Consider the following 13,366-nt stretch of genomic DNA (forward strand, 5'->3'; position numbering starts at 1 on the left):
AATTTGTATATTCTTGACTAGACATGGGGAGTATATTTCGATGAAATTCGTAATGAAATTACTGCAATACTTTCCAGATTGTAAATATGATATGATTGTGATTGACAGATTGTTCAATCTATATTTATTAGTTTGTACAAGATGACGTACAAACATGACCAGATAAAAAAAAAAAGATCGATGTCAATGAAATGGTCAGATTGATCAGAATGTAGAACTAGACTATATCAGATTATGATTTTGATTGAGTTTGTAATTGTGGCAGAACGTACCATGAACTCATTCATATATTATCCACCGACTGACAGATAGCCAGAGTGTACTATCCGGATATTGAGAGATATCCAGGGAGTGGCAGTGCTGGATGCTAGCACCAGTTGATATGACAGATTGTCGCTGTGTGAATTATTGTACGATCATAGTTATCAGATAACCATATGGATAATGAAATAGTTACAGACGATACATTGTACAGTGAGTACTGTAGATTTCTTTGCTATAAGAATAATATCTCGGAGATACCTGAGATAGAAGCTGATACAGTCAGAGATATGACTTCCGAAAATGTAGCTAATTCTGAAGAAAATAAAGATATCTCAGACCAGACAGACAGAATACGCCAACGTTTAATGATGACGATTTGTATTTGGGGCCGAAGATTGAATATATCCTTGACTGGGATAAACAGATTTGATATCAGCAAATGATATTGATTTGGTATGAGCTGTTGATTGATATATACAGATGTTGTATAGCCAGTATTATGAGATTGATTCGATTAAAATGATTTCGAGTGGGGTATTATGATTTTATGCTCCTTGAATGACTACTCCAATCTGGAATCAGAGATTCGTGAAAGGAATAAAATTTAGAACGAAGAATATTCTACTGTTTCATATACAGTAAAGTCGACGGAGCATTAGAAATATTCCTTGAAAGACAGAATCTGATATGAGATTAAGATTTCAGAATGGATTCATTGAGATGAGTTTTGATTTAAACTCTGTATACATTTCTTCTGATATATCTGAATTAATTACTTGTGATTTCGAGGACGAAATCGTTTCTTAGAGGGGGAGAAATGTAAGGCTCGAGATTTCTTAATCTTCATTGATGTGATATTCGGAAGATATGAGTATGCATGACATGTAATGAGAAGCACTAAATGAGATTATGAAGTGGTGCATGAAATATAGACCGCACCCGCGGTAAGGAAAGGACCGCACCCGCGGTTGAGCTCATGAATTGTGGAAGAATTACAGTAGCATGAGCGCACCCGCGCTACGAACATGACCGCACCCGCGGTTGATGGACAGAGAGTTGGAGATTAATTACGGAAGTGACACCGCACCCGCGGTGCTAGACAGACCGCACCCGCGGTTCTGCTACAGTGAGGTCAGCGCACCCGCGTTACAGGACTGAGCGCACCCGCGGTCGAAGCTTTCAGAAAAGTTGATGTATATCATTACACTGAGCGCACCCGCGGTTATTGAATGAGCGCACCCGCGGTACGACGTGCAGCATGAAAAATAAGCCACGTTTCCTGGTGTTGCATGCAGTATATATGTAAGAATTGCACGCCTTTCCTTCACAAAATTCAGAAAAGGGTCGAGGCTTTGAGAGAAAAATCCTTACGCCTTTGTAGATTTGTGATTGTGAAATATCAGCCCGTTAGAATTTTAATCCGATTTCAGTGCTGTGTTCCTATCGACGCAGGCTACAAGTGGACGTAAGTTTTGTTACATTTAGACATGATTTGAATTTATGATATTGTCAGAATTGAATATGAATCATATATGATGTTTCTACTACAGTAGACATGGTATAACTGAAGTCAGATTAAAGAATAGACTGGTTATGAAATTGTTATGAATTTCAGAGTGGATTTAGTTGAGATTCTATATCTGAGTTGTGTTATTATTCAGATTTTGAGTTGTACTGAATTCTGGTACTATATCCGTGATGTTGAGATAGACGGGGTTATCGTGACTGTATTGTTATGCCGACGAAACATCAGTAGATTGATATTGATCAGATTCAGTAATGATTTCGATGGTATCGTGATATCATTGATATGAATTAGATTGTACCTTGTTAAGATATGGATCAGAGTATATACTGAATTGAGTATTGATCAGAACAGGTTTTGAATCGAATTATATACTGATATTGTATTTATGCAATTGTCATTGCCAGACTGATATGGATAGATTGGAATACAAGACTTCGTCTTCGTCAGACCGGGAAGACAAAGGTATAATTCATGTTTTGTTTTGGGGAAGACACAACTCAAATGACATTCAATTTGAGTTGCCCAACAAAATCACATACTAGGGTTGTTGTTACCTTTTGATATAATTGATTTGTTTATGGAATTATATTCAAATCTCTTGATATGACGATGCCTTGTTTATAGATTTATAATCAAGCATTTGACATAGGAGAGTCATTGGCAGACTTGCCAAACTAGATGTTCGGTGGTATCGACGCTTCGGATCAGATTCACTCCGATTGTAGACATTCGATACAGACATGACCGAAGTCTAGGAATAAGACGTACAGTTACCCCGATTGGGAGGGTAGGTGACAGAGAGTGACGTCTTATTCACACCGGGATCCCTAGAGTTAGAGTTGAGTCGAGTCAAGATATGAATTGAATTGAGTTGCATGCTTATTCGATTTTGATTTCATAGATTACGGAATCCATTGTTATTGCATGCTTATTTTGATTGGGTTTCCTAGACTATGAAACCTATTGTTATGAATTTTATGCATAATAATATGCTTTATGATTTATATTGTGTATATGCATGTATACATGTTTTATACTGGGATTTATTCTCGCCGGAGTATCCGGCTGTTGTCTTGTTTTGTATGTGTGCATGACAACAGGTGGGACAGGATCGGGGTCAAGAAGATGAGTTAGAGTGGTGATTCCGGACTTATTGTCGACTTGGTTTAATACTTGAAATTTAGTAGTTGAACCTTAGACTAGTTGAATAATTGTTGTACCTTATTGTACTTTTATACTGAGATGTATAACAGATTGATTCCATTACCTTCCGCATTTTAAAGAAAAATTTTTAGACCCTGTTTATCTTAATTGATAATTAAATCCCAAAGATAATAAGGAAGATGATTAGCGTCCGGGTCCCCACAATCATCCTCTAGAATGGAAAATTAGCTCATCACGAAATCTAAACAAAGACAAGTCATGTTCTGAAACATCTACTTATTTATAATGCGGAAATAATTTTTTTTAAAAGAACTCACATTACAAAAATCTCAATTAAATAATTTGCATGCATGCAACTCTGAAAAATATATCGTTTGAAAATAATCGTAAATATTTGACAGTAAAAATAGAGCAGTTTAAAATGGGCAAGCTCATCCAACAGAATGTGTGTAAACATAAACGACTAAAAACCCAAAACATCAATAGCGTATAAAAACCAGTGTGAAAATGTTCGTGCCCTCTCCAAAAATCCTCTATGCTTATAAAATCGTAAAGTGTGGAAAACATGTGGTCCTCGAGTTGTGTCGCCCAACCAAGCCCGCCTACTCCGAGTACGCCACCTCCAGTCCACTCGATGTCATGCTCACCTGCATCACGCACGCCTAGTGAGTCTAAAGACTCAAACACACCTGTACCAGAAATAACAAGTACATATATACAGCACACAACAGTGAAAATATCTAGTAATAAACATACCTTTCATGAACTTTAAAAGCGTAATATAACGTGTTGTATGAATTTGTAACATGTCAAAACAGCTCATCATCATTCATCATTCATCATTTAGCTAATTCAGTTCATTAGAGGTGACTATCGTACATCTTCATTTACGATGGATCCATCATACATAGAACCGCGGTACCCAGCGGCTGTCGGACATCAGTGACATGATTAACCATCAACTGTGCCTAGGCCTCATCATCGGAATTTACATGTACTTCCTAAACATTTACATATACTTCGATAGCCACAACTAATTTTCATCATTGAAAACATCATCTTTTACAGCACTTATAAAAAAAGCATGCATAAATGCAATTTTTCTTAAATGAAAGTATGCGATGTATATTTTCATAAAATCTTAAAATCGTGATCATGATGCACAAACATTTAAAATATAGTAAATTTGTGCTCGGGGCACTGCCAGGACCAAGATCTCACTCTGGGTGCAAAATGATCATTTTGCCCCTAAAAACCCAAAAATTACAATTTTATCCCTGGACCTCTAAAATTGACTCGAAGCTTACCAAACTCCTTAAAATGTCCCAAAACGTATTTAAAAGCATTCTTAAATGTAAACTCAAGCCCATTTTACAACTTAAACGATTCGTTTTAAAACTTGGACCTGGGTCCCCGTTTTAACCCGAATCAACTCGAAACTTAACCAAGTTTTTCCAAACTTTTTACCACACCTTATAAACATCTAAAAGCCCCTAAAACCATCAAAATTAGACCTCAAAACTTTTGAACAGATCCCTAAACGGCTGCTGGAAAATTCCAGCAAGTTACTAACTGTAACCCGAGTGCATCGAATTCACGTTCTAACCTTCCTAGACCGAATCATCGAGTACCAGCCATGATTCAACCACGCCTAGGCCTCCTAAAACCCTACTGGACTCACTTGAAACGAACCTACAGCCCCATGCAAGCCCTCAACCCTCGCACACTCCAAGACACAAAAGGAAGCACCCCTCGGCCACTAGCCCTCACTCGACGCCAACGCTTAGACCACCCCTAGGACGCAACCAGCTGCTGTTGAGCCCTTCTTGGCCACGCCTCAACCCCCTCAAGGGCTGCACCGTGGTTTGGTTATGCTCTCCTATAGCCGAAACTCTACCCACCACCCTGATCAAGACGCAACGACCAAAAGACACAAACTCGACCGGATATTCCCACAACTCACACAACCTTCGACTCCAGCACTATTTCCATTAACCCATGACAGCGATAAACCTCTTCACAATGACCCTTATCAGCAGAACATGGCAGCCTTTTGCAGTAAGCAAGAAAAGCGTCATGCACAAGAAATCAAGATTCACATCAAACTTTGCTAAAAAACTTAAACACCATGTAGATCAATAAATTTCTAAACAAATACATGTTTCAGCATATTAATGAAGTGAGTGATGAGGAAACAAAAATACAAGCGTGCCTTGATGATTTCTACGCAAGAACGTTGAAGAAATGATCAATGGGGAAGCGCCGGAAAAATTCTTTTGCAAGAAAATGAAGTGGCCGAACTTTACTTGAGTTGCTGCTGGAAAAACCGAGAGAATGGAGAGGGGATGGGAGGGGAGGTGTCGGCTTATTAAAGGGTAGAATAGGTTTAGTGGAGTGTTGAGGTATTATTATATAGATTAAGATTAAGCTACTGGGCCCTAATTGTCATTTAAAAGTTTAAAAAGGAGTATTAAGCCCAATAAACTTAAAATTAGGCCCATTAAATTCAAACACACTCCCGAAAAATATTTCGTGTTGGAAATTTTTTGAAAATATTAGGCGAACCCTAAAAAAGTCTCCCAATTCGATAAAATTTGCGTACCAGATAAAAAAAAAAGTTATGCGGGTAAAAATACCCAATAAAGCCCATCTCTTGAAAAATACCTTTAAAACATCTTATAATAAGTAATAAAATAATCATGTAATAAAAATAATTTTCCTGATACTTAACCGGTCTCCGTTCCTCGATCGAGCACGAAATGCGTCTAGAAACCCTAATGCATGAACTTTTAAAATTTCATGAAATAAATCCCTGTCATGCAATAATTATGCATAAAATTCATAAAAATAATTAAACACAAATTAATGAAATAAAAATGCATTTAATGTTTTAAAACAATTTAATAAAATGTCAAAGAAATTTAATAACTTGCATGCACGTGGTTCACGTGAACCTTCAAATTTTCGGGATGTTACATGTTCAAAGTTTTAGACATCGCAACACGATAAAATAAAGAAGCGAAAGAATAGATGACAAATCAGAAGTGGCGTCTCTGTCCCCATATTCGTCGTTTTTCTTCTTCGTGATCAATCTTCGTGCTTAATTCCGTTTTTGTGCATGTGTTTGTTTTCTCGCGCCTTTTTTTCTCTCCAAACGACCGTCTCCCCCCACTTCTGACCTATTTTGCTTCATTTTATATCGGCAATTCACAATCTGCACGCACCTTGCGTGTGTTTGCGTGTAATCTAGCACGGTCGGGCGCGAGCCTCTGGTCAGTGTGCTGTATCTGTGCGCGCACAGTTGCACGTGAAGTGGCACGGCCGCGCGTGCTACTGGTTAGTGTGTTGTATCTATGCACGCGCGGTTGCTCTTGAACTGGCGCGGCCGCGCGCGCGCTACTTTCTGAAATCCTTGCACGTCTGCGCGCGCGGGTGCTTTCTTTCCTCCACTTGACTTCGTGTCCACTTTTTTCTCCATTCCTGTAATGAAAATCAAAACGAAACAAAAACACATAATTCCATTCGAAACTAACATAATTCAAAATGGATTCTTAAATAAATTAAGTGCAATTCTTGCACTTATCATACCTCTCAAACTTGAACTTTTGTTAGTTCCGAGCAAAATAACAATAAAAATACACTTCAAAGAATAGTTAACGCTGACGAATATAGTCATGGATATGCAAAAAGTGACATTAGCCTCCGACTCATTATTCTCATTTAATTCGCGATTACTTAAGAGTCACGTGCGTGTGTGCTATGTCAGTGCTCATTTACCCAATCATATACTCAAATAGTTTCACAAAACTCACTCGCCTTATAAACTCAAGTGATCTTTAGTTCAGTTCAAACCACACTTCATCAATATACAAATTCACTTACACAGATCCCAATGGACTTTATTGGTGATTATTTGGCTCATAAAATATTCAACACGTATACCAAAAATTGATGTCACACAATGACATGCTCACATGCAATTGATTAAAGTCTATAGTTGCTAACAATGTTTCTTAGGCATCCATAGGCTTGACTTGAACAACTTTTCTCCACTAGTATATTGGACAAATGTGACAGGGTTAATAGGTCTTGTAGGCTTGTAACGTTAGGCTATGGTTCATGGCTAAAATAAAATGTATGGAAATCAAAATTTGAGAGAAATAATCGATTTTTTCTCATTTTCACTCTCATTTCATTAACCATAACTTTATTGTTTTCTTCCCAATCGTATCCTCCATTTCCCATATTTTTCTTTTTCACCACTTTTTGACACATTCCTTTGATTGATACTTTTTCAAGGAGTATTTGAATCATTACAACATCAATGATCTTTATTTCTCTCAAAATTAGGTAGGACAATAAGTGTATAAGCTTCATTAGGTAGTTGTTGTGTGATATAGAACAGATACAAGTGGGGGCTAATTGTATGTCGTTGAGACAAACCACTTGATTTTTAGTAGTCTAAAAATAGGACACTAGGGATATTTCATGTTTATTAGGTAGACTCAAAGGCTTAAATTGTAGTGCCCAAGAATCAATACATGTAAAACCCATGCATCTATTTAATTAATTTTAAATGAGTTTTAGCCATGCATAATTTATGAAAATGCATTATTTTAAATTATTCATGTTTATGGTGATGCACGTTAAAATATTTTTCGAGTTTCCTGTTTCAGACGATTATTCGATGCGGGATTGAGGAAAAGACCCGGTGACGATTTTTGGCAATTTAAAATGTGGTATTTTATTTTAAGTTATGAATAGGGAATTTTAAATAAATTTATTTAGCTTAGCATTTTAAAGACTAAATTATGTATTTAGTGGTTTAAGAGCTTAAAACTTTTTAAAATTAGCCTTTTGGTGTGTGTTATTTTAAATTAGGAGTTTGTTTAAAATTTAGTGTGTTTTTATTCTAATTAGGGGATTATATTTAAAAAGGTTGTAGAGATAGTATTCTATTTAATTTGTTAATTGAGTAACACTTTAACTAGCATTTAAATTAGCATTTTATTAGTATGTTAATTATTTAATTAAGCCAAATTTTAATCCCATAATCTAGCCACACACACACACTACACAATTTTCACACTTTTACACACACCTAACACACGCACACACACACACCGATACACACACACTTACACACATTCAGAATTTTATTATTTTGAAAAGAAGCAAAACCTAGGGTTCTCCTTCCCCAAGAGCAGCCGCCCCCTTCCCCTTTATTTTCCAGCAAGTTTTCGGCAGCTTTATTGCCAGAAAAATCGAGCCAAGTCGTCCCGGATCGAGCCTCGCACCGTCTCTGCTTCGATATCGTCGTTTCGGTAACGTTTGATATCATAAGGCACGTTTAATCTCTCTTTTGCTGCGTTGATCATGTCATATTATGTGTTACGTTATTTTATGCATAAAATCCATGTATGATGTTCATAGTTTGAGCGGATAATTGATTGGATCGATTTTGAAGGAAAATTTTTAGATCTAAATCACGTTTTTACTGTTCTTCTTAAAACTGAGAATTTTCGGTCGAGATTTTGAGAAATCTTTCAACGCAAAAAACCTATAGATTTTTAATACCTTCGATTTGATATATGATTCGAAATTTTTGGACAAAAATTGAGTGAGTTATAGCGTTTTTCGTGGGACAGCTAAAACTGCGACTTTTACGTAAATTGTGTTCTTGAAGTTTAAATTTTGCAGGCTTCGTTGGGAATCGATGGGTGATCTTTGCTGCGTCTAGGTATGTTTAATTCGATGTTGGGATGATTTTTGGTGTCTCTTTTCGTGTCGTTAGGCACCAAGTGGAATCAAGAGTCGAGGAGGAAAATGGTGTCGAACTTCGAGTTGTGTCATTAGTTGTGGATTGTCACACTTGGGAACAATTATAATGGCTTACTTGGGTTTGGTACAATGTCGTGACGCTCTAGGACGGGTCTCGAGGTGTCGAGTCACGGTTGGGTGATCGAAATAGGAAGAGGAAGCCATAAGCACTTGAATTCTCGTAGGTACGCGTTCACAGTAGCTACACGGACCTCTACACGGATGAGGGCACGGGGTCCGTGCCTTTGGGTTTCACTTAGTGTACTTTTCTAGTGCCTACACGGATGTCTACCCGGACCCTGACACGGTGCCCGTGCCTTTGTTTCCCTTCGGTGTCTTTTTACAAAGTCTAGACGGACCTTTAGACGGACCCGGACACTGGGTCTGTGTCCACCCCTCCTTTCAAGTTCTTCTCACCCAAACCTACACGGACCCATAAACGGAGATAGGCACGGGGTCCGTGTCCTTCATATTTTGGGAAAAATTCTATAGTATGCCTTGAGGTTTGATGTCATGGTCTAGTACAATGATTTACAAGGTCGAGTCATGGGAATTTTAGAACGTCCTAATGAATTGAATGAACTTGTAATTAAGTAGGATTGATACGTCTAAGCTATGCAAGTTTAGTATGCAGTTTCATGTTAGTATGTGCAGCAGCGACGACCCCGATCGAAGTCCAACTAATCCCTCAACGCCAAGTAAGTAAGTTGACGTGCAAGAAAATATTTTAAGTTTTTGAGGTATGTTAATTGTCTTGTGACCAAATTATGAATGGGTTTGGAAGTGGGTGAACGTGGCCGAGGACCTCTCCACCCCGTTAAATTATGAACGGGTTAGATCGTGGTTGGAAAGCGTTAAATTATGAACGGGGACCAACCAGCCTGTTAAATTATGAACGGGGATCTCATGTATGTGGCAGTGGATACGTCCCTGTAAGCCCAGTACTGTAGGTTTGTCTGATTAGGCGTTTATTATGTATGGGTCACTTGCTTTGAAACATCCTCTACGCAAAAATGAAGTTATGTATGTTTAAGTATGATCAAGTATGTAAGCATGTTTATGAAAGCTTTCAAGTTATGGCACGTCTATGTACGTATGCAAGTTCAAGTTCATTTCAAATCCAATCTTCAAGTATGTATGTTCTATTTTAAAGTTGCATGTGGTTTTATTATGTAGTACTTGCTATTTCCAGTTTATACGTGTTGAGTATTTAGACTCACTAGACTTGATCGATGCTGGTGAGGATGTTTATGAGGAGACCGGAGGTGGCGACCAGAGGGGTAGACTTGGACTGAGCGGAAGGCTAGACCCGAGGACCGCCCATGTTATTTTAACATTTCTATGCAAGTTTAAAATACTCTGATTTTTTTTATGTTTCGGTGAGAGATGTTTGGGACAAGTATTTTGTTAGCAAGTTTTATTTGTGTTGGATGATTTTAAAAATATTTTTATGAACGATGAGTTGACGACCGTATGGATGTTTATATTCAAGAAAATTTTTAATTTTTCCGCAAATTTTAAGTAGTAAAGAATACGATCCGTTACAGTTGGTATCAGAGCGGTGTTCCTGTAAAGGGTTATGCCTACTGCCAGTCTCAAGAAGCTCTCGAAGTCACACCTCTAGTCTGTAAGTTTTAACTTTTTGCATTATGTATGTAGTAAGCATTGAATCATGAATTCAGTATATCCATGTTTTGAGTTGAGATTTCGTGCATCCTATGTCATTGATATCATGTTCATGCATAATGGGTTTACGTGTTGGGTAATTGATGGGACAGAATCCCTCCTAGACGTGTGGTTGACCGAGAAGCAAGGGAAGAGGATCGAGAGACCCGAAATGAGGAGAGAGCCAATCCTCCACCTCCACCGCCAGATATGCAAGCGCAAATGCTGGGAGGAATGACTCAGTTCTTCGCGCAGTTTGCGAGGAATCAGGCTGCAGTTGGCGCGGGGGAGAGGCCTAGACCAGAAGCGGTGTATGAGAGGTTCCAGAGGATGAATCCTAAGGAGTTTTTGGGATCTACTGACCCGATGGTAACAGAGGGATGGATTAAGTCCATCGAACTGATCTTTGACTACATGGAGCTGCAGGATGCAGACAGAGTCCGTTGTGCCATATTCCTTTTAACAGGCGATGCCAGACGTTGGTGGGACATTGCGTCGGTGGCAGTTAATTTGCCGACGTTGTCCTGGAATGGATTCAAAGAAGCGTTCTTCGCCAAGTACTTCACTGAGGAAGTACGATCCCGGCTGACTAGGGAATTTATGACGCTGCGACAAGGAGATAGCAGTGTCGCAGAGTTTGTTAGGAGGTTTGAGAGGGGATGTTACTTCGTGCCCCTCATTGTGAATGATGCCCAGGCAAAGCTGAGGCATTTTATGGATGGTTTGCGGCCGATCTTGCACCGTGATGTGAGGGTAGCTGGCCCTACTACATACGCAGTTGTCGGTTCTAGGGCTTTGGAGGCAGAACAAGACCAGCGGGATATTGAGGCAGACAGGCAGGGCAAGAGGCCCTATCAGGCCCCACCGCAGCAGCAACAGCATCAGAGTCCTCAGTTCAAGAAACCTTACCAGGGGCAACCAAGAAATAAACCCTATCAGGGACCGCCGAAAGGCAAGGGTCCTATCCAGCAGCAGGGGGCGCCTCACAAGCCCGGTAACTTCCCAGTGTGTCAGAAATGCGATCGCCAGCATCCCGGTCAGTGCTTATGGGGATCCGGGAAATGTTTTAAATGTGGAGCTACGGACCACATGTTGAAGGAGTGCCCACAATGGAAGCAACCAACGCAAGGGAGAGTTTTCGCCATGCATGCTCAAGAGGCGAACCCAGACACTACCTTTTTGACTGGTAATTTATTTAATTCAGTACAGTATCGATTTATTTGCCTTGCATGTTTAGTTTTAATTGGGAATACAAGTGTTTTAGTTGGAATTTTGAGTGTCTTTTGTTGCATGAGGTTTATGGTAGAATTTTTGGGATATAAGTTAGTTTGTTTTGCTAACGCATCTCAGGGAATATTTTCATTAAGAGATTAGCCACAACGGCTCTGATAGATTCAGGAGCCACTCACTCCTTTATCTCGGAGACTTTTGCTAATCATCTGGACATTAAGTCCATTGGCCTAGACATGAATTTTTCGGTGACAGTCCCATCCGGGGAAGAGCTGTTAGCAACCAGCGTGATCAGAAATATCGATCTGGAATTGCAGGGCCATCTAGTATATGCACATTTGGTTCTACTGCCGATGCCAGAGTTCGACATTATTTTGGGAATGGACTGGCTGACAAAGAACAGGGTCCTGATTGACTTCCAGAAAAGATCAGTATTGGTTAGGCCGCTGGGCATGGAACAGTTTCTATTTGAGCCAGACAGATGGAGAAGCTTCCCTCGTATGATTTCGTGCATGCAAGCGAGGAGGCTGATTTCCAAGGGATGTCAGGCCTTCTTAGCCAGTATTATTTCAGCGCCTGATGTGCCCACTCCATCTTTATCCGACGTGCCAGTAGTCAGTGAATTCCCAGACGTCTTCCCAGACGATGTTTCAGGTCTTCCACCAAAGAGAGAGGTGGAGTTTACCATTGATCTCATGCCAGGCACAGTGCCAATCTCTAAGGCGCCGTACCGACTAGCTCCAGCTGAGATGTTAGAGCTCAAACAGCAGATTTAGGAGCTCCTCGACAAGGAATTTATCCGCCCTAGTTTCTCACCTTGGGGCGCACCAGTGCTCTTTGTAAAGAAGAAAGATGGGAGTATGTGGCTGTGCATCGATTACCGAGAGTTGAACAAGGTAACGATCAAGAATAAGTACCCACTCCCTAGAATCGAAGACTTGTTTGATCAGTTTCAGGGAGCTACAGTGTTCTCTAAGATAGATCTTCGGTCAGGGTATCACCAGCTGAAGGTGAAGGATGCAGACGTTCACAAGACGGCCTTCAGGACCAGGTATGGGCATTACGAGTTCTTAGTAATGCCATTTGGATTGACGAATGCTCCAGCAATTTTCATGGACCTCATGAATCGATTATTTCATCCCTACCTTGATCAGTTCGTCATAGTGTTTATTGACGATATTCTCATATACTCGAAGAGCCATGAAGAGCATAGCCAGCATTTGAGGACAGTGTTGCAGGATTTGCAGAGTCGCAAGTTATTTGCGAAGTTCAGTAAGTGCGAGTTTTGGTTGCAGAAAGTAGCGTTTTTGGGGCATATAGTGTCTAGCAGTGGCATTGAAGTGGATCCAGCAAAATTTGCAGCCGTTAAGGATTGGGTTGAACCGAAGAATGCATCAGAAATCCGCAGCTCTTTGGGTTTAGCCGGTTACTACCGTAACTTCATTCGGGGATTTTCGTCCATAGCAGTGCCACTCACTTCACTAACCAAGAAGAATGCTAAATTCGTGTGGAGTGACGAATGTCAGAAGAGCTTTGACACTTTGAAGCAAGCTCTTGTTTCGGCGCCAGTGCTAGCCATGCCAACAGGGCAAGGTGAATTTGTGCTTTATACCGATGCATCTAAGCTCGGATTAGGCGCAGTGTTGATGCAACAATTTCGGGTTATAGCTTATGCTTCCAGGCAGTTGAAGGTGC

Source organism: Primulina tabacum, chromosome 13, assembly GCF_025594145.1.
Source record: "Primulina tabacum isolate GXHZ01 chromosome 13, ASM2559414v2, whole genome shotgun sequence".
NCBI lineage: Eukaryota > Viridiplantae > Streptophyta > Magnoliopsida > Lamiales > Gesneriaceae > Primulina > Primulina tabacum.